Here is a 6,136-nt window from a genome sequence, read left to right as displayed (position 1 = left end):
TACTACATGAATAATTTATTTTTCAAAAATGCTTTGCACTTAATGATTTTAAGTATCCATTGCTAATCCTTACCTGAATTATTTCACTAGAGGCTATAAATTTGTCATTTTAGTTATAAGATAATTTTAATTTTTAAAAGTTTCTAATACTGATTTAGTAATTATATACTAGTATATTATATATGATAATTAATATGCATAGACATAGACACAAGTATATGGTAAAATGTTTGCATAATACATAGATGTATAAAAAGTATTCCTTAAAACACAAAGACAGCATCCTTCTATGTTGATTGGTCAGCTTTCTTCTGTAAAAACTTTCCCTCATCAAGAGAATGTAAACTCAGTTTCTCCTGACAAAGCAAGAGTATGTATTACTTCTTTCCATTTGATTAAGATATTTCAAATTGGGAAAGGAGTATGTGCCACCCTCAAGAATGGCAACTTGAATTTTCTGTTTTTTTATCACACCTATCGATCAATTTTTCAAAAGTAATTGCTGTATTACAATCTGACATGAATTAGAAGGGAATGCACACATTTTAAGACCAAATGTTGTATGTGAACACTGTGTGATAATGAAAGAACGTGTTTGGGAAACAGATTTGAATCTGGATTAGATAGTAAAAAATATTAATGAATTCTGTTACTTTCTTTAAGGGTTACAAGAATACTGAGGGTAGAAATTCCGAATTATCTTTTCATCTTTCCTGTGTCTGGCACTGTCTTCACATTTCTCACAGCCCTAAAGAGAGGAGAGACCGTTGGTGAAGCTACAATGGGGGACCTTGGCTAAGGTCCGCCTCCTGTAGGATGTGGTTCTGACAAATCCCCCCACTCTGATATACTCAGAGTCTTAACTCATAAAAATGAGTGACATCTCTATTCCACAGAGATCAGAAAGAGAAAGTAAGAGCTGCGTTTACTTCTTGGGACTACCACACTCTACAGTCTTCAGCAAATATGTGGGTCTGTGATGGAGACACGTGGGACCCACATCTAGGCTGTACCAAATGAGATCGCAGCAGGGTTGCAGGACACCCTGTCTTCGTGTGACTGGTGAAGGTGGCCAGATTCATAACACACCCTGTGAGCCCCTTCCATCAAGCAACCACTGAATCATAGGCAGACCCAACCAGAATTGGCTCCCCTGCCTCAAGAAACACGCTCCCTGCAGCGAGGCCCGCCAAGAGACACAGAGCTCAGAGACAGAGCACACTCTGCTCAGCTCAGATGCCTTGCGGTGGCTGTGAGCTGCTAGAACAGAACAGCCTCTCTGAACCTGATGCTCCCCGTTCATAAAGTGGGCGTGACCAGCAAGACTATGCGTGTGAAATCCAGTCAGTGTGCCAAGTGCCTCTCCCAGCAGCAGACTGATGCTTTTAAATGTTAGTTTAACAAAAACAAGGAAAATAACTCTAATAGCATCACAACACTTGTGACCAGGATATTATTCCGTTAAGCCCTACACCTCATGTCTGATCTCTCAGAATCAAAACTTATCCTTGCCTTCACTTTTTCTTCATCTTCTGAGTTTCCCTTAAAAGAACTGGGCCCGACAGAATCAAGAGATACTTTGGGCTTTTTCTTGTCTTATTAAAACCTGTGTTATCCCGTTGGTGTTTGAGGAGCTGAAGTTCCTGAGTCTTATCCATGATGCCACCAGGTAATGACTTGTTAAAATTCTTGCTAATGTCAGGCTTAATCTAGCTCAGTGGCTTCATAGCGCAGAAGGAGATGCTAGTGGCATTTTTATATTGAAAATTTTATGAATATCATTTTGTACTTTTTAAAGTATCATTTTTAAATTAGAGGTCACCTTACACATTATGGTCTAATGGATAAAGAATATACTTAGTATGTACATTGGCATATTTTTTCCATTTAATTTACTCTGAAGGAAATATAAGATTTTCCAAATGCTGTGACTAATTTTCATAGAAGCCACTCTTAAGGAGAAATTTTCTCTTTCATTCATTTATGCATTCAATTTGGTCATTCATTTATTCCCATGTAGTAAAGATATGCAGGCTATGTGTGTCCAGCACCATTTTGAAGTATCATTTAGATGAAAAAAAATAAAGCAATGTTTTTCTACCTTTTTTGTTGTTATATGCACAAATTCGCGATCTAACACAAGCTCTAATCAAGCCCCCCCCAATGTATGGAGATCTCAGAGAAGGAGGAATACTTCAGTCTATTAGGGGTTCAGATCTGAAACTTAAAGAGTGAAAGGTTTACAGAAAGCAGAGAAGCAAGAAAGATCATTCCACACTGAAGAAAACATCACTATAAAAGAAAATATATTTTTAAACTGCAATAAGGAGATTTGTGCAGTACATAAAAGGTCATTTCATGAGGTAGTGAGTTCCTGGTGTTTATAGACGTTTAAACAAAATATGACAATCTAACAAGCATTTAGAAAAGTATAAGGAATTGTGATACATGCTTTCACAATAATTGAGAAGTTGCACAAAAAGTTTGATAAGCAAGGTCATAAAATTAAGAACCAAGAAATTCAGGAAGATTTTCAAAGGCCAAAGTGAGAAGTTTGGGAGAGAGAAAGGAGATGATATTAAGACAACCAAGAGCTCCATTTTCATGTGGCATGAGTATTTTTGTTTGCTGATAGTCTGGACTACTCAAAGGTGCTAAGAAAGATCATTATATCCAGAGTTTGTTCACAGAAGTTGCAGACGTCAATGACTTGAGACCTGGAATTGTGAATCAGATATGGATAAGGCATCATTATTATCACTATCATCAACTCCATCATCACCATCATTATCAACCCCATCATCACCTCATCATGACCATCACCATCGTCGTCATCATCATGATCATCACCACCCTCATTATTATGATAACCATCAATCACCACCACCGTTATCATCTACCACCATTATTATCACCATTATTATTATCATCAAAATACTTCATAGTATTTTAGAACTTCCACTTCTATTAAGTCCCATAAGTATCAGAATATTTGTATAGCTCTCTATAGTTTATGTTCAATACATTTAATCTTCAATATACCTTAAGAAAGATGAACTCTTTTCTCCCAGAGGCAAGCATATTGGTTCGAAGAATGAGTGATTTCTCCAAAGTCATGTGTATAATTAGTTCTGAAGATGCAAATGTTGGTGGCCCTGGGGCTTCCTGTTATCATCATGAAAATAGCAGTTAACTCATCTGTCAAAGTGCGGGTAAACACCACAAAGATCTGTAGAAAAATCAAATGTGTTAATGCATTTAAAACTGTTTCACAGCTAAAAGCAGTTAGGGGGAACCAGATCATGGAAAATAAGGAAGATGAGCAGAAAAAAGTAGTTAGGATAGAAGGATATGAGTGCGTATATATGTGTTTGTGTATGTAACCACATGTGTATTTAATAAAATCCTCCCAAGACAATTATTGTTCCTATTTAATGAGCTCTGAAATATTTTAGGAAAGACACTGTGTTGTTTAGCTTTCCATTGCTGTGACAAAATATTAAAAGGGGAAATATTCATTTGGGTTCACAATTTCAAAGGTTTCAGTTAATAGTCAGTTGACTATTTTTCAGGACCTGTGGTAATGCTGAATCTGATGGTAGCGAGGGAGGGTGTGGTGGAGCAAATTACTCACCTCATGTCGGATGGGAAGGCGAGAGAGAGAGAGAGAGAGAGAGAGAGAGAGAGAGAGAGAGAGAGAGAGAGAGAGAGAGAGGAAAGCATGTAATTCCTAAAGGTACACCCCAAGGACCCTTCAACTGGGTCCCCCCTTCTGGAGGCTCCACCTATTCCCGGTTGGCTCTTCAGTGATGGATACATCTTGAATTAGTCCATTGCTGAGGTCAAAGATCTCATGATTCATTCTCTTCCTAAAAGCCCCACATGTGAGCATTGCTGCACTGGGAACCAAGCCTGCAACACATGAGACTCTGAGAAATATTCCATATCTGAACTATAGCAGACCCTAAGCTGCTAGGTATGCAATAATGTATTCAATTCTAACACTGAGTGGGGGATAATCCTTACCAACTGAAAGATGTGGTTCGAGGATAGAAAGACAAGGTCACTTTCACAAGTTCAAATACTAGGGACATTTAGTGCTAATGTCACCTGATCTCTCGAGAACAGTTCCTCAATCAGTAAGCTCTCTGTTAATATGCACAACCTTAACTAACAGTAGTTCAGTTAAATAGCTTTCTGCTGGCCCTTGGAAATATGATAAAAGAGAAGTTATCTATTTTATTGAATAGTATCAGACTTTAGCAAAAATATTTTCATTTAGAAGACATATAATCAGGTTTCAAAGAAACATTTTTCTTGCTCTGAAATGGATTATCAACAAGTAGGTACATGATGAAAAGAAATATAAAGAAAGAGTGAAAAAGATATACAAATAAGTGGAACATTGGTGTGCTTAAGAAAACCTGGAGAAAAATCCCTCTGATGCTGGAATCAATTTGCACATAATGAGACATAATTAGGGTAGGCACACTCTCTACTAAATTAGAAGAATATTCTAGACTTGAATTTTTAAAATGAATTTCATACAGTAAACAAAATAGTTTGACCATTTAATTGTTTATTCAGTCAGAGCAACGTGGACAGTGGACCAGATGGACAGGCCTGTGGGTGGCTGATAGAAACCCAGCCAGACTCATGAGAAGAGAAAGTGCTATTTCTCCCTCCTGGTGGGACACTCAGAGCTATCAGAATCTGTCCACAGCTCAGCCATTGTTAATAAATATGGTTGAAGAACATCAGGAGGGGTGACTTTAAGAAGAACGAGGCAGAAAAACACAAGATGGTTCAGCCTGGTGGTGACTCACAGGAATCGAGTGGGCTTTGATATTTATGCCGTTCTCTGGTTTGTGCCAACCTTGCTGGGTGGATGCTTGGTTCCTGTCATTTCTCTCCATGCAGCGTAAATCGAGGGATGGAAGGAGATGGCAGTAGCATCCAGACTCTGTCTCTAATACGGAAGAGTAGACGTGGGCATATTCTCTATCGTCAGGCACAAGGTAAGTAAAAGTCTAGACATATTTAAACCAAGTTGGAATGTGTGTGACTGCTTGACCAGTATACACTTGCCTCAACAAGAAGGAATCGATTTGGCCTCAGTTTCTGAGTCTTTAAAATGCATGCCATGAGTTGCCTTGGGGTATAACGATGCCTCCAGCTCAAACATACTAGGAGATAGATTTCACAGGCGTGTGAAGAAGCATTTCAGTGGTTCCAAGCCAGGCCACAGGGAGAGGTTGTGGAATTATTAAGAGAGATCTTGGGGCCCCAATGGAATCACATACTGAATCTTGAAAATAATTCCTAAATAAAATGACAATTCATTTTATCCTGATAGTAATTATCAATACTTGGTGTGAGAATCTCAATTCTCTCCTCCTGACCCAGAGATCTAGTACATTGCAAATGTATCTGATAAAAATAAGGAATTAAAACATCAATAGCTTTTTGTCAAAATAGAGTTGTTTTTCTGTTGAGTGTGTATTTGTTTTAAATAAACGTAGAACTCAATTCTGGTAAATATAAAGTGAGTGGGCCATGTGTGCTATACATGATTTTGAAAAATATTTGAAACTATGAAAGTCATATCAACATCTGTTTCAGTATTTCTATTTCTGAGTATTTGTGTAAAGAAAATATGAAAGATAAAACTCCTACTTGTATGTGACGTCTAAAACACAAGAACAACAAAAATGGTCAAGAAGGGAGTGGAGAAATAAATTCTACAATAAACATATTCTGCAATGTGTGCAAAAATTGCCAATGTTAATTAGAAGTATAGTATGTAAATACAGAGGATAATTCTGTTACAATGTTTAAAGTGGAAATGTAGATAAAAACTGCATATGCATTTTGTTTTTAAGTATATAAAAGATGCACATAGAATGGGCTGGAAGGGAAAATAATACATAAAATAGGTTTTTAAATTAGTGCTTCTATTGAACTATGAATACAGGTCATGCTTATACACATAGAAAAAAACTGTAAGGGAAAATCCAAATTTGGAACTACTTTTTACTAGTTTGGATATTAGTAATCATATTGTTCCTTTTCATGTGTTTGGATATCTTTGTGATTTCTTATTAGTTTCTTTTTCAGATGATGGATATATTTCTCT

The 6,136-nt window shown here is 37.0% G+C and overlaps 1 long non-coding RNA gene across 1 annotated transcript in view; it reads left to right on the top strand.

Moving 5' to 3' along the window:
- The first annotated feature begins 4,729 nt into the window (after nucleotides 1–4,729).
- LOC306638405 overlaps nucleotides 4,730–6,136 on the top strand; it is a 5,539-nt gene continuing 4,132 nt past the window's right edge. Inside the window, exon 1 of the long non-coding RNA XR_013757489.1 lies at nucleotides 4,730–5,022. This is a non-coding gene — a long non-coding RNA (uncharacterized lncRNA). The remainder of the gene's footprint in view (nucleotides 5,023–6,136) is intronic.

Source organism: Sciurus vulgaris (genome assembly GCF_902686455.1).
Source record: "Sciurus vulgaris genome assembly, chromosome: 1".
Lineage (NCBI taxonomy): Eukaryota > Metazoa > Chordata > Mammalia > Rodentia > Sciuridae > Sciurus > Sciurus vulgaris.
Note: the sequence above shows the minus strand (reverse complement) of the source record. Positions and strands in the feature narration are given on the sequence as shown.